Below are 25,152 nucleotides of genomic sequence, written 5' to 3' on the forward strand. Positions count from 1 at the left end.
CCTCTGTGCATGGCAGTTCCCTGAAGGGAATCGCATCCTTCGGATATCTCCTAAAATGTGACTCCCAGAGGTGGGCAGAGCCTGGCAGGTCAGGACTCTCTCAGCCTTCCGGAGGGTTTGCTGTTGGGGGCTGCAGCAACCTCTCCCCTCAGACAACTTCTGACCCTGCAAGGCTACCAGTGTGGTAGCTGTTATCCACATGATGTTGCCTCTTTCTTTGTTTCTTCTTCCCCTCCTCTATAATTTTGAGATTACCGAAGGACCACTTTAGAGTCAGCCAGCCACCAGATGTGCTTCACGTTGACATTTCCTACAGCGTACTTTCCTGCTAATGCCCTATTACTTGCATTATTGTCCCACCAGGGTATTGCTGTGTGAGGATAGGTACAAACAGAAATATGGCCCCTTTGCTGTGGGGTTCAGTTGTTGCCTCCAAATGGAGCTGATGGAGGGTAGAAAGTTCCAGTTGAACATCACTGCCACCTCTCACCAACATCTCTCGGGCAAGGTTCAAGCAAGTCAGCAAACTCTCACTGTTTTACCCCAGCTGAGAATCTGGCCTTACATATAAATAGAAAAAAAAAAAAAATTAAATTGAGCTGCCATATCCAAATCAATCCTGTCCTGCCTGTTGAAGCTGCCAGCAACGGAGGAAATTTATGCTAGTTTTAATAATGGCTTTAAAAAGTTCTTTGATGAAAAATTACCTCTGGGTCTGCCTCTTTTGAGCATGCTTCACCCATAGTACATGAGTTACCAGTGCCAATTTCCATCTTATCACAGATGTCCTTTCTCAGAACGCGGAGTATTTGGGACTGAAAACAAGGGCCTTGCAAACTCAAGTTCACATGGAACATTTTTTTTGGCAGGGTCCATAGGTCGGCCTATAAAGAAAGAAAATATCTCTGTTTTCTTCTGCAGAGTTATCAGATTTTGAAAGAGAGCTTTCTCCTCTTGTGAGGTCCAGGTAAAAGTTCACCCATTCCCTGGCTGCTTGCTTCTGACAAACAAAAATTAAGGACCTGAAAATAACTATTTTATCTGAAAAAATGCTAAACATCCCAAAACAAACATTCAGCTGTTCCGCTGCCAAATTCCACAAGTAAGAGAGCTGCAGGCCGAGACAGCTCATGTCTCACTGGGGAATAACGGGTAAAGTTTGGCCAGCTGCCCCTTCCAGCCCTTCAGGGACCCACAATCCAATTGCAGTGTCTTAGCGGATGTGAATTTCAAGGTTACACCTGGGTGTTCAAGGGCAGGGCCAAGTGTAATCGGCACTTAGATCATAGATTAATCTTATTTGCCATCTATTAGGTTTGATTCCTGCTTCCCGCTCTCCCTCCCTAAAGCCAGGATTATTGTGATAGTTTAAGATAATGGATTCTAACGGAAGAAAGGTCACGCAGGCATTGAGATTTGGAACCTTAAGATAATATGATTAATCTAAAAGCTTCTTTCTAAAAGGGGAGGGGATACTCTCATATGTTTAATTGAGGGGAGAGAGCGAGAGAGAGGGAGGGAGGGATGGAATTATCAACATGAAAGGAGGAGTGAAGGATCCCACTTTTTGTCAACTGTAATTAATTAACATAGTAAGAAAATGCTCTTCATTCATTTTCAAGCTGATAAAACAGACTTTTTTTTTTAATCCCTAACAGTGATGATTATTCTGTTTTAAGATTTTTATTGAAAATCATTAATTGCTAATAAGCATGCATATTGATTTTCGCGGATACATACATGACAAAAGTAAACTATCTGGAGCACATGCAGACATACACGCAAAAATTCATACGCTGAGGGATGGAAATTGCTATATAAATGAGATATTCTAGTGTCAGGTGCTTGGATTTTATGGGTACTGTAAGAAAACTCTACAATAGAGAAATAGATTGTAATAAGTTTATAGTAGTAGCCAAAATGTTCTGGGGATTGTGGAGAGAGACTCACTGTCGCAAAGAACCAGCAATACTATATTGCTGTGCAGTATTACGTAATAAAACCTTTCCTTAGTTATTTATACTGCCTGAGATTATCAGATAAAGGAATTTGAGAACAAAGAAATAGTCCCTTTGGTATTTATGCTGTTTATTTACTTGGGCATTTGGATAACCAAACATAAAAAAATCAAATCATGTCCTTATGTTCTGCACATGTCATTTCAATACCAGAAGAATTTTTCCAGATTTTTTTTTTAAAAATGTCTGTCATATTTCTATTTCATTTTTAAATCATAAAAATATTTCTCTTAAGATTTATAAACAACCACCAACCACCAATAAATATGTTACAGACCCAAATCAGAATTGTTATTAACAACTATTTAAGTATGATGACCCTGGCCACCCACTGACTAAAAATAATAAAATGCAAATACTTTTTAACTGACTCCTGGCTTTGAGATCTTCTGGTTCAGATGTCATCCTTTCCTCACTGATCACAGTGACTAGAATTTTTTTCCCCAGTCAAAAAAATTAAAATGAGATATACACACAACATTGTTCCCACTCTATAGGACTTCATGCAACCATCTAAAAATCGTAGGTTTACGGAAAAAATCGCTGGAGTTGGGAATGCTGCAGGGAACCAGAGGATGTTTTGTACTTCTCGTTTCTGCTGGATGGATTTAGAAGTCTTCAGTCATACGTGAAGCCCCATAACTCAACACCCTAAAATGCACCCACATGCTCTTAGACCATGCACACATCCCCAGCACTTGCTTTTCCGGAGTGCCTATACTGCCTGGAGCAGAGTCTTGATGCTGCTACTGTCCCTGTTAGCATGCAACGCATGGAGCGTCTCATTTTAATCCTCTCTCTTCATGACCAGTTTTGTCCCTTTTCACAATATATCCTCTCAGATCCTACACGAAAAGAAGGGCAGGAGAATTTCCTTTCTCCCTGACCTTGCAGTCTGACTAAGAACTACTGGCGAGATTATTCCTAGAAACTCAAGAACCAAACCAAGTGTTACTGCTGCCGTGGGTGAAGGGTAATGTAATTAGAACTTGAGCTACGACTGCTTAATACAACCTGTAATAATAATATATGTCTATCATCATTCAGAGCTATTCTAAGACTCGGAGCAGTATTAAAAGCCATAGGAAATAATTAGTAGTGAAGAGGAATCATGAGTTGCAGGGTGCTGCATTCACACAAGAACCAGCTGCAGATGGCTTTAAAAATGACTGTCTCCAACATATGCCATCCCTGCAAGATCATCTATAGGTAAGTTAATATAAGGAAAGATAAAATCCCAGGAATGGATTAAGCTATATATTAAGCTATATAATTCCGTGGATAACTGAGGTTAGGACATTAAACTGAGGGTGGAGAGAGAGAGGATGGAGCACTTAAGAGCTAAAAATGGGTATGTACAAGTTAATTGGTTGCTGCAGTCTTTGCACTCAGTTTGTGAAAAAGTGAGTTTTTACCAGGTTACACGGCTCTAAAGTTTTTTAGGATATCATATAGAACAGAAAATAGAGACAGGCTCTCCAGACAACATAGCAGCGAGAGCAGATGAAGCTACTGGGTGGACAGATCTGCAGCTGTAGGGGGTTGATATACCTTTCAGAGGGGCTGAATAGGAATAGGTGGAGATATGGGTTGGTCATGACTAGTGATGGGCAGACACACACAGATCAGTCGGGAACTCACTGTCCTTATGAGATACTTCACAAGGAGCCATATTAGCACACAGTTAATTGTGCACAAAAAATGTGAGAGCCTCTATGTTGTTCGTTACAGTTCTAAATTCCCTCCACAGGTGTCGTATTTTTGACGGTATTTCAGCCATGTTGTCATTACGTTCCTCCTAGAGTCTGCATTCAGAGAACAAATGCTGATTATAGAAAAATAGATACATAGGCGAACCACATTTTTAAAAAATGCTCTATGAAGGTGCAAAAAGGGAGACTTAAAAAACTGCCTGAAATTAATCACTTCGGTCTGAAGGGCCCAATCCTCCAAAACTCCTTGGCCAGGGATGCCGGACATTTAAACACACACACACCTCAAGTGCCCAGGCAGTTCCACCAGCCTCAGAATAAAGGTAAAGGTGTTTATGCCTGTTTTGCTGTGTCAGTACCTAAAATTTGGTGGCTTTCGGGAAAGAGGTTTTCACCCACCTCTCTCAGAATCAGGCCTTGTGTTTTTAGAGGAGGGTATTTCCGCAACTGGCTTTGAGTTTTAAGTTGAAACAACCCTGAAGGTTCAAAATCAAAATGCCAAATGTCTTTTATTTTGCTTTTTCTCCCCCAGTTTTTGCAGGATTTGTGACTCACAGATCTGCACTGAGAGGTCACTTGGTTAAGGAGCCATAAAGGGGACTTTGCTGTGACATTCACCAAAAGTCCTCCCCCAGTGAAGCAGCATCAGCAAATCTCCAGGCTGATGTTTTGCCTGTTGGTAGAGAAGGTACAAATACTTCCCATGCCAGGGGTACTCTGATATTCCCCTGAAACACCTAACATCTGATAAAAAACAGGGTACTCTGTCATTCTTACCCTCATGATACAACCATCACTTTTTCCCCCTAAAGGCCTTAACGTGCAGGCAGCTTCAAAACTGATATCGAAACTAGAAAAGATTTCAAGATGGAAATTAGTGGAATAAGTGACAGAATTTATTTTTCACTCCAGAAAAATGAAACAGAAAAGGAAAACGTCCCTGTTTAGGAGGGGTTATTCCCTCTCCTTTACATCCATAGGGCGCCCTGTCTGGGACCCAGGAGGTTGCACAGACATGTACAAGCGCCCCATGGAAGATTTATTTCCTATCCCCTGCAGACCAGAGGTGCATGTGGAAGTGTTGGTCCCCATTTCCTCTCATTCCCACACATCTGAGTCTTAAAAACTGCCATCACAGGACAACTGCTTGGATGCTTTCAATCAACTCGGCAGATAACATCTTAGCAGAATATTTCCCCGCTCCTCCCTCATTCAGCTGCTGGGCTTGTGTATGTTTTTCACCTTCCTTGGAAGTAGTTGTCAGTTCTCTTGAGCCTCTCCAGAGGAAAAGCCTCTGCCTAATATATGATGTGCTTATTCATCCCAGACGTAGGGCATATCATTCTCGAATGACTGACAAGCGTTCTAAAATGAAGAGAGCTCGAAGTGTGCTCTAATAGTGATGGGAAGCATTTCTAGTCAAACATAAAGCAAATTAATGTGAGCCCCACTGCACCTTTAATCTGAAAATGTCATAAAGTAATAAGCAGAGTGACCCTGGCAATGTCTAAGGTTGGATTTCAATAGATTTACATCTTAAAGGGCAACTACATATTTTTAAGTAGTAGGGGGCCAAATTCAGAGCTCCTCTTCCACCAGTGCAAATCTGGACACACTCCACCAATTTCAGGTACAATGGAGATCAGAGGATGATCTTATTTTATAAGTCTTCATTACAATAATGCTCATCTCTATATCAGTGGCCAGCTCCCCCATCAAAAAAAAATCCAATCCCCTCAGTATCTCTCATTAACTTCAGAAGGGGCAGACTTTGGCGTGCATGTCTCATTTCAAGCTAGTTTCATTAGAAGTATATTTAATTAACGCACTCTTTTGATTAGCATTCAGAATGAAAAGCTGTTTTGCACAGCTCCCAAATCAGAAGATTCAATAATACAGATAAAAAGCAATAGGCTACAGGTCACATCCCAGTGCAGAAGAAGCAATTTTCTTCCAGAAATAGAGTATCATCCAGACTTGAATCTCCTATTACTGTAGTAATACTATATTTTCCAGGTAAATAAATAATGAATAAATATACAAAATACCCAAAGCAATGACATTTGAGGAAATTCTCAAAATTATCTAATCCCTCTTCTCCATCAGTCTTATTTAGAACCCTTTTTCTTCCTTCTTAAGACCTATTTTAGATGGAGGAGACCAAGAAACCCATTTCCTAACTAGATTCCATGTTCTTTGAGCTAACTGGGAGGCCCAAAGGGGTGAATATTGATGATGAAGAGCAAGTGGCAGTGACTCTTATGAGCTCTGCAGTATCTGACACCGTATCCTGAAGGAGAAAGGTGCACTTGGTGGGAGGAAGACTATGTACATCGGGGCAGCCAGCAGCCATCTTCACAGTATTTGTTATCTTTATTTGCATTTTCTGCCAGGGTCAGCCCACACCAGCTGGTGCAGAAACCTGAGGTCCTCTGTTCAAGTCTTCTCCCACTCTGGTCCTGTTCCTGCTGCATGTTATATGGAGCCATCCCTGCCTATAGGACATGACTTTGGAGACAAACCTCTTTTAGCCACAATTGGGCATCCTCTCTGAGTGAATGCATTGTTTTTCTCCTGATGGGAACCCGAGGTGAATTAATATGAAAGCACTTGTGGCTCAGGAGACCAAAGGCGAGGAGCAAAACAGGGAGCAAAGCAAAACGACAGCGTTGCCATACAGTTCCATCTCCTGCAAAAGCAGAGCTCTGCTTTAAGAGGCAACACATGCTCAGGGGATGGAAACTCAGGAAGCATTAAAAAGTTAATACAATTCAACAATTTACACCAAGATTTCATGTTAAAGACATCTATTTATTTCTACGCTAGAAAAAAAAAGAAAAGAAAGATGCATTTTTGCATTAATCCCCTACTCTACCTGCCATTTTCTCTAAAACACAGAAAATTATCAAGATTGAAAAAGAAAGGGGAAAAAAAGGCATCAGGTAGCAGGTATATCATTGTATTTGTGTGCTTTCACTCAATACAGGATTACATTTCATTTTAAATCATTTCAAGGGTTGGAAAAGAAAAGAAAATAAAAAAAGAAAGAAAAAGGAAAAGAAAAGACATTGTGTGGTGGGTTGACCCTGGCTAGATACCAGGTGCCCACCAAAGCTGCTGTTATTCCCCTACGGGCAAAACAGACTCGACTTGGGGAAAATTAATTTATTACCAATCAAATCAGAGCAGGATAATGAGAAATAAAACCAAATCTTAAAAAACACCTTCCCCCCACCCCTCCCTTCTTCCCGGGCTCAACTTCACTCCTGATTTTCTCTACCTCCTCCCCCTCAATGGCGCAGGGGGACGGGGAAGGGGGTTGCGGTCAGTTCATCACACGTTGTCTCTGCCGCTCCTTCCTCCTCAGGGGAGGACTCCTCACACTCTTCCCCTGCTCCAGCATGGGGTCCCTCCCACAGGAGACAGTCCTCCACGGACTTCTCCAATGTGAGTCCTTCCCACAGGCTGCAGTTCTTCACGAACTGCTCCAGCGTGGGTTCCTTCCCTGGGGTGCAGTCCTTCAGGAACAGACTGCTCCAGCGTGGGTCCCCCGTGGGGTCACAAGCCCTGCCAGCAAACCTGCTCCAGCCTGGGCTCCTCTCTCCATGGGACCACAGGTCCTGCCAGGAGCTTGCTCCAGTGTGGGCTTCCCACGGGGTCACAGCCTCCTTCGGGCATCCCCCTGCTCTGGTGTGGGGTCCTCCATGGGCTGCAGGTGGATATCTGTTCCACCGTGGACCTCCATGGGCTGCAGGGGGACAGCCTGCCTCACCATGGTCTTCCCACGGGCTGCAGGGGAATCTCTGCTCCGGCACCTGGAGCACCTCCTCCTCCTCCTTCTTCACTGACCTTGGTGTCTGCAGAGTTGTTTCTCTCCATATTCTCACTCCTCTCTCTGGCTGCAATTGCTGCTGTGCAGCAGCTTTCCCCCTTTCTTAAATCTGTTATCCCAGAGGCGCTACCACCATCACTGATGGACTCGGCCTTGGCCAGCGGCAGGTCCGTATTGGAGCCAGCTGGCATTGGTGCTATCAGACAGAGGGGAAGCTTCTAGCAGCTTCTCACAGAAGCCACCCTTGTAGCTCCCCCGCTACCAAAACCTTGCCACACAAACCCAATACAGCTTTGAGATAATAGGCTTTTCCCTAGGGGTTCCAAATAAAGACAATTTTACAACATTCAAGTAGGCGCATCAACCAGGCATAGTTTTGCTTCTTGAAATTCCAGTCACTAGTCCCACTCCACCGAGGAAATGGAAAGACGAAAGTGTGCAAAAGCATGGGCCGTCCAACGGTTAGAGCAGGGGAAGGGAAGACAGACCCTTTGGAGCATCAGCCACAGACTGGCCATGTAGCCCTGAGGCTGTCACGAAGCATCCGGTGCTCAGAAGTGTCAGGCGTAACTCCTATTTAAATCAGGAGGATCTGCAAGAACCGTGCACCTCCAGAGGGGTGGGGGAAGTCAGGCTCTGAAATGTTATGGTTTCCCCCAACGTAAAATGGGGTTAATCATACATCCCTAACTCACAGGGGTGTTGTGAAGATTGATCAGTTAATGTTTGTACAGAGCTTTGGAAATGTAAAGTGCTATATAAATGCTAAGGATTATTATGTTCCACTCTTTCTCTGCAGCTGAACCCTTTGGGGAAAAGGAAGAAAAATCTATTAAAAAGTGCTACTTGCATTTTATATCTCTGCTTCTTTTTCTCTTCCTTGATGCTTTTAGTAACTTTGGGCGGGGGGGGGAACCTTCAAGAAGGATTTGTGGGCTCATGTTCTGATTCCTCTGTCAGTCTCCCTCAGCAGTAGCCAACCTCGTTTTCATTCATACATATTTAAGGTGAGATATGACATCCTTTAAAATACATATGTATCCCTGCAGTTAGTGCTTGAGTTCAAACCATAGCTTCTAGTGCAGGATTTGTCCCTAATCCATGCTCGGTTAGAGCATGGTGGCATCGGCCGCAGGGCTCGTGGACCAGATCATCTGCTGGGGCTTTGGCTTCCCCCAGGAACTTGCTACTGGACGATTAGCCTGGTATGTGGTCTAGTCCATCTCTAACTGAAGGTTAAGGAACATGTTTAGCCCTGTGAGAAGAAGTGTCTAGCTCCCGTTGGCTCATGTCTGTGAGCCCTAAGTGTAGGTTTCATGGTCAGAAGATACCATTGGAAGATACCCTTAAATTTTAAGGTGTGGAAAGAAATACAGTGCACAAAAAGAATCCATTCTGTCAAGCCCAAGAATATCTGTAGAGTTATTGGGCCAAATGCTTTCTGTCCTCTCGGGCAAGATAATACAACTGTACCTGAAGGAAGCTTGTCCTAGAGCTAAATCTCCTGCCCGCCATATAAAACTTTTAACCACACAAACATATGGTGGCTATAGGTGTGCATGAAAGGCGCAGTCACTCTGGGCACACCCTACAAGAGGGATGACTCCTTCCTAGAGATCACCCACCCCAAACCTTCAGCATCTCCCTCACCCTTATGCACAGTGGACATTATCCTGCACACCACACATGCACAGAGACCCTCGTCCTCTCCCAGCCATCCCTGACACTTTGGATTAGACCGTTAATACACTGAAACCAGTGGAAAGATTCCTGTTGGTCATCAGTCACAGTAACCCCTTTAGATGCAAAGCTGATTAAGTTGCTTCTGATCATACATGGAATCAATGGCTAAACACAGGCAGCTGGCACTCACACGCACGCACCAGCCCCGGTGCAATTCACAGCAAGCACGCTACGCCTCCTGAAAAGACATGGAAGAGTAAAGCAAGACCCAGGATAAACATTTGCAAATCAGAAAAGTATCAGAGTGGGGAATTAAACTCTCATTTGCAACAGTAATTGAATCAGAGGATTTACAAGAATAAATAAATTAAAAGAAAGACAAAACCACAACACAAAGTCTCAATAACACGCTTTGGCGATACCGATGTTGCTGCAACAAGGTTTTAATAAAGGAATGGACCTTTTTTTTTAAGCAATACCCCTCTCAACTAAAATCCTCTGCAAGTAAGAGCTTTATTATCTCCAATTTCTTGGCAGCCACTAGAGGATAGGTCACTTAATAAAGTGCATTTATTCCTCATCGCAGGAAAACAATATGTCATCCCTGTGTTCATTATTTACCAAATTGTCTTCATTTTTTTCTTCACCTGCTGGGCTTTGGGCTATAAAAATAAATAATATTATAAAACTAAGCCAGGTATTTTCAGAAAGGATCAGAATTTGTCAAACAAACTCAGTTCATAGAGAGTGAAGGAGAGTGAAAATCAGAGTGGGTGCTACATGATTCATCCTAGGCAAAGATATACAGTTAGAAATGCAGACTGGGAGAGGGCTGAGTTTAAATAAGCTGAGAAAGAGTCATAAACTGTGAGTGTAATCACTGCTAATAGCTCAAAATGCATGACAGATAAAAGCTGAAAAGAGAGTTTAAAAAGTAAAAGAAAAAAAACCTAAGTCATTGCATTATTTCAGGATTTTCTGATCCTGTGATAACACTTGACCAAAGCAAAATTCAGATCTGAATTTTCTTGTTCAGAACCAGAGCCTAAATTATCAGTTAGCTTAATGAATCCCTGAAGATAACAAAGATAAAAATCTCCAATCTGATTACAGATTTCAGGATCTTCGAAGACATTACCTAAGAGCACAAATACTCAACAGGTTTTAGGATTTAAGCATCCCAGGCACTTCTTAAAAAAAATCTCACACAGTGGAGATTCATACATTCAAACACTCTAGTTCTTTTAACAGCATTTTCTTCCCCCAGCCTCTCACTTTCACCTGTGTACATCCCCAGTCTTGAGGGGAATGAAATGACACAAGGTAAAGCTAGAAGGAGGTTAAAAAGATTACATATCTCAACACTATTTTTTTCAGCAACGATTTGAATTTTTATCCCTAGCATTTTTCAACCAACTCTAGACAAAACTAATAGGATATGTGTCTACCACATCTGCGACTTTTTAATTTGTGTATGTTGCATCCTACTTCCCTGCTCTCCATCTGCTTGTTGTCTTTTTAAGCTACGATGGTGCAGAGAGTCTTACACAGGCAGATGCTGAGGGGATGGAGTCCGTCTGCCTATATCCCCTTTCCAAATCAGAGCCTTGCTCCACAGAAAAGGGATATGTCCCTCCGTCCTTCTCACAGTGCCAAACTCCATGGGACTAAGATCTAGGGCTGGGGGGAGATTTCACGACGACGAGGCATTATTTTAGATGCACCAGCATCCCTGCGTTGCAGATGTAAGTGCAATAAAATCGTCCTATCTGGAGTCTCCATGAATTTCTGTCTTGATTTTAAACACTTTGACTGGCAAAACCCCACTTGTGCACACAGCGCATCCACCTCCACGTTACGCAGTGCAGGTGGAAGTTAGGAGAGCGCCTAAAAAGTAAAACTAAGCCTTTAGGGGGTTAATATGCCAGCTTGAACAACTCCTTTAGTTGAAATTTATTAAATCCAGCCAGCAGACTGTCTGATTGCTAATAGGATTTCCAGTGTAATATCTCCTTGTAAACAAAATACTGCACTTATCTGCTGGACATATAAGTTGCATGCATGTGTGCGTGTGTGTGCATGCATGGGCCTTCGAACCTCTTTTCTGCATTTATTAAGCATCAGGAAGTAATCCCCTCCTGGTGCAGCCAAATATAAAACACGAAACTCTTTAAAGCAGCCTGTAGGATGCAAAGCAAATCCCTGTAAAAAGCAGGTCCTTGGTATAAAATTTACTAAGTTCTTCAGAAAGCAGATAAAGATATTTAGACTTTTATTCACCTCGGGAGCAGAGTTGTCTTTCTTTTCCCTCCATCAACCCTTTCCTTTTTTCCCTGCAGCCCACAAATACACACAACGTTGTCTCACCATTTGATCTTGTGCCTTGTGCGCTATGCCCCTATAACGTCACACTGGCCAGTGTCCCTCTGAAGTGTGCTCATTCTGTCACCCCCAAGTAGTCAGCATTATCAAACAGTTTTGTTCTCAAAAGAGCTCATCATGATGATCATCACTTCTGACCATCACAGTACTCACAGGGCGTCCTGTGTTAAGTTGTAGTGTGCAGGATTTCTTTAAACTGCTATGGAAACCAGTGATAATGTTCTGTTGTAATACAGAGGTAAAGAGCAGATTGCTTACTTTTTCCTATTTACTTTTCCCTCACTTCACTAAGCATCTATACGAGCCCATTTTCTGTACTTGGACTCTCTCACTGCTTTCAGTAGGACAAATTACCTGCATAGGTTGTTCTGATCAAGATATTTTATATTATCTGATAATAATCTTTAATATGTCACTGCCATCTTAAGTTTATGTATTTGAAATAGAAGCCAATAGTATGAAAAGTCTCTGTCCCACGCTTCCTGTAAGACTTAACACATGTAAAACAATTATAAAAATAGAAAACTCATGTGATACTATCAACATTGGGTAATGAAGCCACCTGACCTGTCATTCAACCGTCATAGGTGACTTCAAGCAACTTTCTTCTGTTTCTTCCCAAATGAAAGTAAGAGCGAGGCTAGAACATGAACAAGTAGCAGAAGCAGCCCATAGTCATGGTGGTACTGTGGAAGGGAAAGTCATGGGGTTTAAAGCTGATGCTTTAATCTAGAAATTTCTCTCTCCCCACCTCAAGGCTCTATGTTGCCAGCAGCTGTAGCAGCAAGAACTTTCCTCCCGTAACTTCTAAGTAAAGCATTTGAGACTCAAGCACTAATATAAAGTCCCCTGCGCTCTGCACAACACTGAAAAGCAGCCAGGATGGAACAAATGTCACCAAAAAGTGTTGCTGTTGTGAATTCAGCTCTTTTTCTTTTTAGCAAACAGAAGTTGTCCAGCATAAATTCAGTGGTGAAAGCACAGACAGGCAAGAACATTGAATTCCCCTTGTCCAAAAAGAGACACTTCGTAGATTTGCTGGCAACCACATAGACAATGCTGGCATCACTTTTTCTTGCTCACAGGTAGTCACCACAGGGGCTCTGCCTTGCATGTATGAGCAAGGGAACCCAAATTTTGACACCTGAATAGAGGCATAGACTGGATAGGTCAAATTCAAGTATCTGGCACATTTCCTGGTTGCCAATTCATATTGCTTGAGATAGCTGTTATATAGACAGAGTAGTAGTTCCCAATCTAAGCCTAGAAATCCACAGACATTTTTTTTTTTTTTAAATTAGAAGCAAATAAGACTCCTAAATTGCAAGCCTCACTTATCAAATGGCTAATGTTATCTCATTCTGCAGTTTTAGCCAGCTCTCCCCAGTGGTCTGCCAAATAAATACCATTCTTTGTTTCATCCAGATTGATCTTCAAATCAGTCTGCCCTCCACCCAGCTTCTATCTTCTGAAGACACTAAATGTATCATTCCAGCACATTAGTGTAATTGCCTATAATAGAGATGTGCAGTTAGAGGTAATTTACATGCACATATGCCTAACAGTGCCCTCACATACTCATTGAGCATAAGGGATGGCAGGTAGAACCTTGTGAATGAGTTAGATGAACACTTTCTCGTTATTATTCTCTCTATTTTTTTTTTTTTTTTAAAAAAGGAACAAAAGGACAAAAGTGACATCAACAGCATCTCCATGTACTTCCGTGAGGGGCCACGTTTTCAAAACAACTCTCACTAATAGCGGAAGCTTTGCTGACAAATCAGCATAGTTGTGTATATTTAATCCATAGCTAGAAGAGCATAAGTGGACAATCCCACTAATATAGACCCTGTCCTTCATGGAAGTCTAAAATTCTCGGAGTAAAAGAAACATGAAGACTTCAATAATCACTAGACCCAATTGTCATGTAGTTGCTCCATAAACCCTTTTCCAGACACACAAGATTCAGTACAATAAACAACTTCATATAATTTTCTGCACCAATATTTTCATAAAATCCTCACCAATACTACCCTCGAGGTCCCCAAGGATAACTAAATCTCAAAGACCTATCATGAACTGAAACTGAAGAAAATGTTTTGAGAATTCCTATTTTAATGGAAAACAGAAAGAGAAAAATAAAAAACCCTCTTCCACCAATTTCCCATATGGCTTTACCACTATTTTTCCAAGAAATAGCTAGGGATGCTGTCCCCTTTAATAGAAATAGCTTTTGCAAGAGGTTGAAAAAGTGTTCCCTCTTGAAAACAGGAATACAGACCCACTCTTACATGTGTTTATGTGAGCCATATATTCTCAGGCAAGCAAAGATATTGTTCCTGAAAAGGTTTTTTTTTTTGAAACAAGTAGAAACTAGACTTAAAATAAAAAAGCATTTTAGGATTCAAGTTTTATGTTTAGTTAATAATTCCACTGTGTCTTAATATCCTCTACTATTTTTATATTTTTCACATGCAGGGTAATTCCCCTTCCCACTTTGCCATGCAATTTTCTGTGGCACACAGACTCAGCTTCAGCATACACATGATAACATAGTATTTCGAGATGAAGAAAAAGGTTACTTAATGATGAGTTAAAATCCCTGAATCTGATTTTAAACTTGACCAGATTTTACTTTCAATGCCATATAGAGGATCTACTCCATTGAGTCATGAAGCTGAAAATAAACCAAACCTAACATTTAAATTATGATTTTGCGCAGCTGAGATGTCTCTTTCATACCTCATTGAGTAATTTGCAATGTAAAACTGCTGCCATAGAAGATCCTCATTCAGTGATTTTTATATGGCTCTTGCTATTTAGGGAGAAGAAGCAGAAGAAACCAAGAGCCTGTTCTAGAGGAGGCGTAAATCAGACTATTTCTGCTGAGGACCCAGTCTGGAGTGTCGGATGCTTTTCTAGTCAAGCTTCTGAAAGTGTAGTGTTTTCTTACATGTCCAAAATTATTTAAAAACTTCCCTTACATCTAATTTTTAAACCACCTTCTTACCAACAGGACTTTTGTAGCTGGAACTCCTCTGCCTTACACTGTAGAAAATCCCTTATGCAGGGCTGAATTAGTGGGGAGGAAATCTTTGTAAATCATCCTTCAGAGAATTTCATCCAGTCTATAATTCTGGAGGCAGCAGGATTTGAGTCCCCCTCCTCACCAGCGCATGAACCCAGGCCACGTGGAGGGGACTACTGGGGACTTTGCACTCCCTTGGGAGCACCATGCCAGGCAGAGACCTCCTTGCCCACAGTTGTTCCAAGAATCTCATTTTTTATGTTCTCCATACTGATGAGACTCAGTGGGAGGCTTCAGGCTCAGTGTTGATGACTTTGGTGCCAACACACTTACATCCTAAGCTTATTACTGTGCCCTGTTCGTACAAGGGACTCTCTATGGAAGAGACACTTTGGGTGGGAGAGCTATGGCAGGAATGTAGACCCTGACTTGTCATCACAGGGAGACGCAGATTCATATACCGATCTAGCGATGCATTGCAGAACAATAGATTATTTTTTTATGACATAGGTTTCTTTTCATAAACTGAAAGGCTTATGTAAGTAATCATTGACTTTTAATCTGTATTAGTGGTATAAATGGATTGGACAGAGGCAAGCAAATTTACACACGCTTAAAGAAGAAGCTTCCTCAGGGACTTCCCTCTTTGTTCTCCAGCATCAGGTACATTTTCTCTCCCTTTCTCTTGTACCTTTGTCTTCATTGATTTTATAATAAACCACATGTTTCAATGATCAGCAATTTTTCAGATACGATGGTAATACTTTGCTCTTATAGAATAATATTTTGCACTCCTGGCTTCTTCCATCCAAGTATCTCAAGCACTTTGCAAGCTTCACTTACTTAATGCAGATCAATTACAGGCAGTACCCCTTTTAATAACTCCGCTTTTCCTTCAAGGGAATTGCATTTGGCAAACCTGAATCATGGCTCAGTGTTAACATAAACACACAAATAATCCAACGCAAACACAAATGACTTCCCTCATTTACAAAAGGCAGCATGGCATGTGGTATTAACCACTAATCCTAGCTTCTTTAGATTACTTTTCTTTTGGATTCCTCAGAAATGAAAGTGTGCTCTGATTTCCCTCTCGTCATTTGTTGGGGTTCAGAAGTTGTCACTAGGAAGCCTGACACTATTCCCTCCTCTTCCCGTGTTGGCTGTCATCAAGTCCCTGGCAGACTACGTCGCTGAAGCAGGATACCTCAGTCTCTTCTTCCCCACACTTGGGGTTTCTAGATTAGGGAAAACCACCACTGTTCCGCACATTATAAAACTTTTAGCAAGAGGCTAATGAAATGCAAAGCTTTCTATAAGACCAGCACTAGCCTTCCTATCAAATCATCTGAAATATTTATTTGCCCTCTTGAATAATTGATAGGGGCATCAGCTCTCCCGGTCAATTGATTTATTAAGGGACTGTTTGGAATTAAACAGCTTAAAGATATTAGATTTAGCAGCGACCTTGCTTGTTAGCATATTCATTTACCTACGGGAGCTCCCATTAGATATTGTTAATACATGACGTTCCCAGTCACGGCCTGGATCTCCTCAAATTGCATTAACGCTGGGCTGTTTAGCCACAGAATAACAGGTTTGATTGAGTGCTTGGGCTTGGTGTAATTAGATTTTCCTAGAAAAGGGGGGACTATTTTAATGCTGTGTGCGTTAAACTAGATATGTCATCAGCATTACTGTAATTGGCAAACAGGAGCTTTGAAGACCTGGCTGTGTGTGAATGTTTGTGTTTATGACTTGTCCTGCCATTGTCATAGATGGCATATAATAGCCCTGCTTACTTACATATGCATGACACTGATAGAAAGTAGCTGGCCTCTTTAATAAGCATCTCTTTTGAAATCGGTAGAATATTCTATACTGAATAATGGGATCAATTTATTGTTAGTTAAAACTGCCAATTATTTCTCTCACTGAAAAGGTCATGAAACTGGTTAATCAATGATGAAAACGTAGCGTGTGTTTGTGTGTGTGCTCATTCTATGGATTTCTGTTAGATATATAGAAAGATAACCTCCCTACAAGGTGTGACTCTGACTCACCAACTCTACCACAACTTACTGGAGAATACCTTTATGCCCCTCTCACTGCAGTTTTACACCGCTTCCACCAGAGCACAATCCTGCTCATTTCAATTATTCCAGCATGAAATGGAGTAACGTAGCGGTGAATCAGGCACTTCATTTTTAATTACATGCACCTTGATATAATTAAAGGTGCACACAGGTAATCAAATACTTGCAATCCATGTCTAACTGCAGGCTTCCTTGGGGTCAAATTATGCCTTCGGATGCGTCTGCATGAAATTGCCGTTGGCTTCAAAGAGCTCTGTCTGCCAAAACTCTGTTATAAGTGTACCTGCAATTCTGTGATGCGTGCTGGACACTGCATTAGCAGGGACACATGGAAGCACCGGACGGAGCCCAGGGAAAAGCAAAAAAGATGATTGTAGGACATGGGGGAATTGTCATAAAACTGAAGAAACCATAACTGTTCCCTGTGACTTAAAAAGGCAAAAACAGAGAAGTGTGGCTGGAAGACGTACTCAAATGGTCTGTAAAGTTCTGAGAGTACTCAGCGTGGTCAATGGCAGCATTGTCTCCATCACCAGCTTGATTATAAAGATTTAGGATGGCTCATGAAAACACAGTTGTTCACAGTCAATTCAGGGAGCTAACAACAAGCCTGTGTTTCAACAAGTTTGGAAACTACTGATGCAATTACAGAGGGCAGGGAATGTATTTATTTACATGAGCACACGCACATACATATATTAGAACAGCTTGTTAGGTAGAAATGGAACTGAAATTACTACAGGAGAGAACAGCTGTGTAAGTAAGGAACATGCTGCGGTGAGGAGCCTGGATGTAAAGCAGTGTTCTCAATATGGGAACTTTCATCACTAAACAGAAGAAAGAGCAAAAGGAAAAAGAAAAAAAAATTGTTTTCTTTTTTTGCCCCCTTCTCCCAAACAGTACTGGGAAAGGTCCTGAAGGATATACCCAAATATGAAAATAAGTCTGAAATACCACATTTCCCCCAACTCTGTGTTCTCTTTAATGAACAGATTTGTTCTGCCAGTTCTTCAACAAGTGAGGAATCCAGTCTTCCCTTGTACTTTTTTTTCCTTCCAGTGGGACAGAAATACTGGAAATATTGTGAGGTTTTTTTTTTTTTTTTTTTTTTTTAAAGCCAAATTATTTCACATGCCAAAGTACCATACTTGGGAAAGACGAGATTTCCAAGAAGGGTTCTGTGTACAGCCAAAGCAGTAAACAAAAAGGAACAACAAAAGTCATTTGTTCCTGAGCAGGGGTTAAGAGGATTTTAAGTTAGAGGAAAGGACTTGAAGCAATAAACTGGCAGGTGACTGGCAGAGACAGCTGCCTGAATATTTGAAACTGGCCTGAGTTTTGTAAAATGTATTTATTTTATTTGCGCTCAAACATGCACTCATTAGTAATGCGATCCTGCTGCTAAACGCCAGGTCAGGACAAGGGTGCCTCGGAGCCAGGGCTTCAGAGTCAAACTCCAGTCCCACCCGGGCAAATGAAGACCGCGGAAAGATTACTCTCGGTTACACAAACAAAATAACAAAACAGCTCTGATTTTCCCTAAAAGACAGGCACGAAACCGGAATAGAATGACCCACCCTCAGATTTCAACTTGGGCCCAGAGATGTCAATACGCCCATTTACATTTGCAGGACTGGTGCAAATTGTTTTTCTTGTGACACTGCATTTCCCGGCTCCAGCTGACCCTGGAGCTTCTCAGCCCACGTATTCCCTTTACTAGGCAAGTTTCTTGGCTCACAGGCACACTGGTCATCAGCGTACGGCTAAAGTTCAGCAGAGTTTGTGATGCAAATCTCTAGCTGGTAACAAAAAGTAGGTTTGTTGGGTTTTTTTAAGTCTCTGGAAAATATTTTGAGTGCAAAATTTTGGATTTTTTAAAATAGTACTGTTAAAAAAAACCTGCACAAACAAAAGTAAAAAAAAAAACCCTCCTGTTTCAGTACTGGAAATCCCAGGAGGATCAGTGAGGGAATCTAATCATAAATGCAAAGTGCAACTGGTAACCTCACTCAAAAAACCTCTCACTGAAAGAGAAACGAAATAAAATCACCACTATAATTAACAAATAGCCAAGGAGATTTTTTTTTTTTTTGCAATTAACTAATAATCTAGCAGATTTTTTTAAATGGACAAAGCCTCTGCTAGTTCACATTAAAAAGATTAATGGAAAAGAAGAGGTAAAAGGGTTTCCTGAATCTGGAGTTATCTGCAGAATAACCCTTAGAAAGAGCCACGTGTTCCCACACCACCGATCAGGCCTTTACACAATCCCTCTGCACCCAAAAAAGCCACCTTCCCTCCCAGACTACAGCAGTGCCCAAGTAGTCCCACACTAATAATCAAATAGTCCCATGCCAGCAATCAATTCAGTTCAGCGGTAAAGAAATTCTTGCTGTAAATAAAAAGTAGAATAAACTGGAACTAATGATTTATCCCATGTTTTCTGTGAATTGCTATTCCACTAGGCATGACATTGAACCAGACAAAAAAAAAAAAAAAAAAGACAGAGTAGAGGTTGAATATAAACAGAGTAGAGTTTGCATTCCTGGGCTGATGTTTTATTTAAAAAGGCAATTCTGGTTGCCATTCCTTTTTTTACAAGAAAGAAAATGAATATTTTCCAAGTATTACTTTTCTCGTTCCTTCATCTCATCTGCAAGAAACTACTCCCTAAAATAACTTGGAGCTTTTTTTTTTTTAATGCCTGAGAGAAAAGCATGTATTCAAGTAACAGCAGCAGAAAGCACTGCCCAATCCTTAATCACTGCTTACTGATTTAGGTCCATTTTATTAGCAGGCAGTTCTTTTCCAGAAAGCCATTTTCTTGGCAGGGAGTACGGAGTATTTGCCGGGGCAGAGGGCCACGTCCCGCTGCCGGTCCCCCCCACGGCTGCACCCTCTGCGGCTGGCCAGCCCGGGAAGGCAGCAGGAGTTTTAGTGCCAGAGTTTTGTCTGACAATACTCATCTCTGGTAAGTGTGAATGAGTGTTAGATATAAAGCGGGAGGCTGGATACAAAGGACCCAGCAGGGCATAAAAACAATACATATTGCACACTGTGACTCCTCTCATGGGCAAGGCAGAAATTGAAGGAGAGAAAAATAGAGAATTTCACTCTTTGCATTGAGAGATTTTCTTGGTTCTGGGTTTGTTTGCAATTGTTTACGTGTCAGCATAAAAATAATGGATTTGGGGAGAAGGACCTGTTAAAAACCTTCCTTGTTTTAGAACAGTTTTTCACTCCCTCCCTTCCCTAGTCACTATTTGTCACAGTCAACTACTGAAATCCTCTATTAATTGCTAAATCCAGATAATAGCGGAGGTGGGTTGGCTGACCTGTGAAATTAGGTCTGCATGTAAAAAGGAATTGAACTGTGCGAGCTTTGGAAATAACTCTGTCGGTATTTACATTAGCATTTGAACATCAAAGATCTCCCCTGGGCTCCTCTAGGTGCCTCTAATCCAAGTACCAATCAACCAACTCAGCTTTTCCACCCAGCCAGCCCGGCTTGGAGTCCCTCAGAGATATATCCCAGCCAACCAAGAGGCAGGTGAGAAGCTTCTTGCTGGTTGTCAGTCCCCAGGTTTTCGTGAGAGCGGGGCCCCAGGAAACACGTTAGCAGAAGAGGGGAAAAAAAATCAGCATTTTTATTTCACAGGAGAAACAGCCTATCCACCTCGTGGGCAAGCATGTGCACAAATTGTAATTACCATCTTAAAAAGAGGCGTTTAAATACACCAGGCTCAGCAGACTACGGGAAAGTAGAAATTAAAAGGAAGACTAGAAATTACTTCCTTCTGTTATTACTAGTAATACTGTTATTGTTTTAAAGAAGCGGTCACCTTAGAGTCCTGAAGGGCACTGTGTCAAAAACCATAAGCTCACTTGCTGTTTGTAGGAGCACAATCGCTGCCACCGCAGCTGCACCTGCAGATCTCAAAGCACAGCTATCACTTAGGCAAAAGTTCCACAGTAACTTGGCCATATGGGTATTCTTCTTCCCATTCTACAGATGGGTAAAAAGAGGGCTCCAGCAAACACCCACCACACTACTTCTAGCTCAATCCTTTTATTCCCTGCAGGAGAAGGCTCCTCTGAAGTTCTGATAATTTGGAGGCATTTGTTCTCACCTGTCCCAGTTCATATCAAGTCATCTATTCTATTCGACGACAGGTTAAAATTTACGCAGAAGTATTTTCAAGAGGAGCAGAAAAGCTGTATTACCTCTCTATTAGCTCCAGCCTCTAAGGGTGTAGGAGAGGGTTGGGAGAAGAGACGGGGGATCGTTTACCACCATTTGCTAATAGGGTAGGTGAACTGCACAGCATCAAGTGTGCTTCCTCCCGAGACTCATTCTCAGACACATTAGCTATTTAGCTCAAGAAACCCAAGGTGAAGGTTGATCTAACATCTACCTTAGGATATTTTAAAGAAGACTTGGAAAAAAAAAAAATGGAAAACAATCTAGGAAAAAAAAAAAACCTACAATGGCCATGCAAAAAAGTTGGCATGAATTTACTGGTATATTAAAAAGTCACCATCACATAAGGCTGCAACAGAAATTTCCTACCTTTAGACTGCCCCACCACCTCTTATTTTTTATGGACCTTTACTCAATTTATCCAGAGAGAAAGAAGAGGTAGAGAAGAGATCACCTTTAAGGCTTTTCCTTTCTTTTCTTGTCTTTTTTTTTTTAAATGACAATAGAATTTTTTTTTTTTCCTAAAGTTGTATTAGGGATTCACTTAAGCAGAAATGAACTGTAATATGCAAATAGTTCTAATTGGACTGCTAATAGAGCGTGTCTCTGTTGTTTTTTTGTAGGGAGTTTTATGCCTATGTAATCAGTGCAGACAGCCGTTAAGTAAATGAAGAGGCAACTAACAATGTCAGAAAAGAGACCGGGCGGTTCCAGCTGACACTACCCTAATCTTCCAGGACCCATTAAATGGCAGTTTCAACGCATTACCTACCATAACATCCTTGAATATCACTGATTTTATTTGCAGTATCAAACATTCCATTTCATGCCCCATTAACAGTAGGAGCCTGGGCTTTTTGACGCAGCTAAACATTTTACTAACTACCTGGACTAAGTAACCAATTAACTTTTGGAGACAATACGGCCAATTAAGCGCGAAAAGGTAAGGCTGTCATCCCCCACTAAAATTGAATTTCCTTTTCCTGATGGCACTTATTGTCAGTGTTCAATTGTTAATGGAGATTTGGTCCCTATTAAAAGGATGAAGCCGAAGGATAATGGGAAAGTTCAGAGGACTTGGTTCCTAAAGAGTAGGTCAGAAAATGTCCCAATTGGCCACTAATTCAGTCATCTTTTCTTCATGCCAGCTCTCTTACTGGAATCGTATTGGCAATGTAGCTCTCATCTGACCTACCATGATAATACATTGTGCAATATAGCAGCTTCAGAGACATGCGTACACACACAGGGGTAGTTAGGGAACTTATATGGGGAAAAAAAAATGAAAAATACAAACAAAAATAACTCTGCTGGATTTTGACAGTTGAAATATCATTATTCTCGCACACTGAGCTGTTTAGGATGGTGATGAGCGTTTGAGAGAGCTCTTAAGCCAAGGAAGCAAGCACTGTCATGGTGTTCATGTGAGCTTCCCTGGCTGCTGCTAGGCAAGCCACAACAGATACGTGCTTGTGTAAGCTTTAAATGTTCATCTTCATAACTTACATGGATTTTTTAGTCGTTGCCATCAGGCTGAAACCTTGTACCTTGTCTTGGGGTCGCCAATACATGAAGAAGCTGACACCTTAGGTGCTCCAATAAACATTTTTTTTCCTCAGAGGAGGCAGCAGTGTGCCCATATATACTGTATAGAGAAAGAAAAAGAGAAGTTCAGTGTTGATACCTTCTATTTTTTGATACAAAGAGGGTTTTTTTATTTTATGCATCTACTCCAAGTAAAAACATGTCATCTCCTACCATGGGAAAAAAAGTTCCCACCAAAAAACATCACAGCAACAAGTTAATGGGTAGCAAGCTAAACATCTCCTCAAAGTACGTGCACTTCATGAGGTTTTTCAATAAGTGATCTCAAAGCACTTTCCACAAAACACCTTGTTAAAATAACTTTTTAATGTGATTTTAGGGAGTCTCTTTTTTTGTTTTTTTCCTTTTTTCCCCAGAAATGAGCTGAAGGAAGAGGCAAAAGACACAAGTCAGTATGCAGACACAAGAAATGGCACAAGTACAGAGGAGGGTGTTTTATGCAAGCAATTTATAAACAGAAATGCATGGAAAACATAAGGAATAGGCTGCAAAGTTTGCCATGCGTCTACCCTAAAGCTGCCTTTGGGTCACCAGCCAGACAAGTCTGCGTGCTTGGCTCTTCGTGTCAGACAGAAAGCGCGTGCAGATAATCCCCCATCCCAAAGAAAGCATCCTCTTTGATAAGGATAGCACTCGTCCTCCAAGGGCACCTAGTGTCTGAAAGAGTGCCAAGCCAAGCATGGCCGAGGTGCAACATTTGAGGATTACGTTTTTGTGAAACTATGTAATGCAGAGTCCCTTTACCTGAAGCAACGGTACCTGTTGAAAAGTACTATAATCAAAATACAAGTGCACTATAGCCCTTAAGAGGAAGACGGAAAGCATCATATTTTTGAGACTGAATAAATCGCAGTGCTGGTTTTGTGGCTTTCCAGACTTTGTGAACATTTTCATTATGTAAGACAAAGCTGAAACCCACATTAAGATGCAGGCCTACTCTGCCATAACATATTTAAAGATTAGCCCAGCCACAACACAGTCAGTTTAGACTGTTATTAATCTAATCTCTCGAACGCATAGAATATCCAAACAAGAAGGTAAGTGAACTGATTTCTGTCTGCTCTAATAGCAAAAATATGACTTTGGCTTTTCTCTGCAATGCTTTACACCATTAAGCAATTACTTGTGGGCAGAACCCCAGCCTCCATATTGCTACTTATGGTTAAGGGATTTTATTGGTTCACCAACTAAGTCTTCCAATTAAATCTGGTGTCATTAGGCTTTCGTGGGACCGTGGTTCACATTGCCTCTATGGAGGTCTCATTACCTTGAGTAACTTACTACCCCAGTTTGAAATACATAATACCCAGGTTACCCTATGAAGCAAGCTTTTAAACAGTTATTGAAGTACCCTTGCGATCAGAAAAACAACTAAGAGTAGCTTCCATCTCCTTCTTGACTGTAATACATCTTCAAGGCTTTTTCTAGTTAACCTACTACTGCATCAAATCTGCAAAAGAAACAACTAAAGTCTTTTCTATCTTGTACATCATCACCGACTATTGAAATTCCACAGCAATATCATGCTTTACTGGAGTAAAAGTCTCAACTTCTTGATTTTTCTTCCTTTTTTCTCCCTGCACAGATCCCTGGGTGAATCAGACACAGTAATAGTTACGCTTTAGCCTCCAAGGTATTTGAATTTGTGTTATGGTTCAAATACAGACTACCCCAACCCTTTTCTGTTTTTAACTTTGCTTTGTGTTTTAAGTAAATATATTTTGGCACTTTCTCAGCTCCAAAAATATAAAGATTTGTGGCTTGGTTGTAAAAATGGAAACACATTAATTTGAAGAAGAAAGTTTCATGAAACTACTTAGTTTAATATCAAGTTGTAATGAGAAAAGTTAAGGGAAGAAAAAGCTTTTTAAATGAATTGTTTAAAAATATTTAAAACCCTCCCTCTCCACACCCTTGAAGATATATGGAGCTAAGTTAATGGCAGCGCATAGTGGAATCTTGCTCAATGGGAATTTTCCATTATTCTCAACAAAAAACCCCTAATGCTCATGGGTTCTGACAAAAGTCATAGTTATGAGAAACATATGGCCTTAATAATAAATTAAATCTTTGGTCAAAATCTAAATTGCCATTGTGTAAGTGAGGACAGAACTCGGCTGGGCATCAAGGCTGGAGGCAGCTATTGCAGTGACAGGGGCTGCCCAGCCCCTCTGCTCCTCCAGCACGCAGGGCACTAGACACATACAGGAATATGCTACAGTTCTTGTCTCCAACAGCCCTCTGCACCCCAGAAGCACCAAGAACTACCTCCTGAGCATGTACAATTCAGGCTCAGCCAGCAAGAGCCATCAATCCAATTTTCATATTCTATTGGCACATGCACTTCCATGGAGAGCACCAAGCCTCCTCCTTCCCCTGCTGAGCAGCCCTATTTAAAGCAGCTGTATAGTTCAGGCTGCTGTGCTACTTGGAGACCCAAGTCCCACAGCTAGAATCTCCCTCTACAAGAGCTGTTTGTTTCTTATTTCCTAGAGAAACCACTCCAATACAAACCTTTTGAGGTAATCCTCATCCAGCTTTAGCTTCACTATCATCACAGAAAGTTTTCCATCTTCCTTCCACCATAACAGTCTT

The 25,152-nt window shown here is 41.4% G+C and overlaps 1 long non-coding RNA gene across 1 annotated transcript; it reads right to left on the reverse strand.

Moving 5' to 3' along the window:
* Positions 1 to 562: 562 nt before the first annotated feature.
* Positions 563 to 25,152, reverse strand: LOC127020733 (uncharacterized). The gene is made up of 3 exons (XR_007767103.1): positions 25,072 to 25,152; positions 22,459 to 22,597; positions 563 to 884 (listed from the first exon to the last, which is right to left on the reverse strand). It is a non-coding gene; the product is annotated as an uncharacterized LOC127020733 (long non-coding RNA).

Source organism: Gymnogyps californianus, chromosome 11 (assembly GCF_018139145.2).
Source record: "Gymnogyps californianus isolate 813 chromosome 11, ASM1813914v2, whole genome shotgun sequence".
Classification (NCBI taxonomy): domain Eukaryota; kingdom Metazoa; phylum Chordata; class Aves; order Accipitriformes; family Cathartidae; genus Gymnogyps; species Gymnogyps californianus.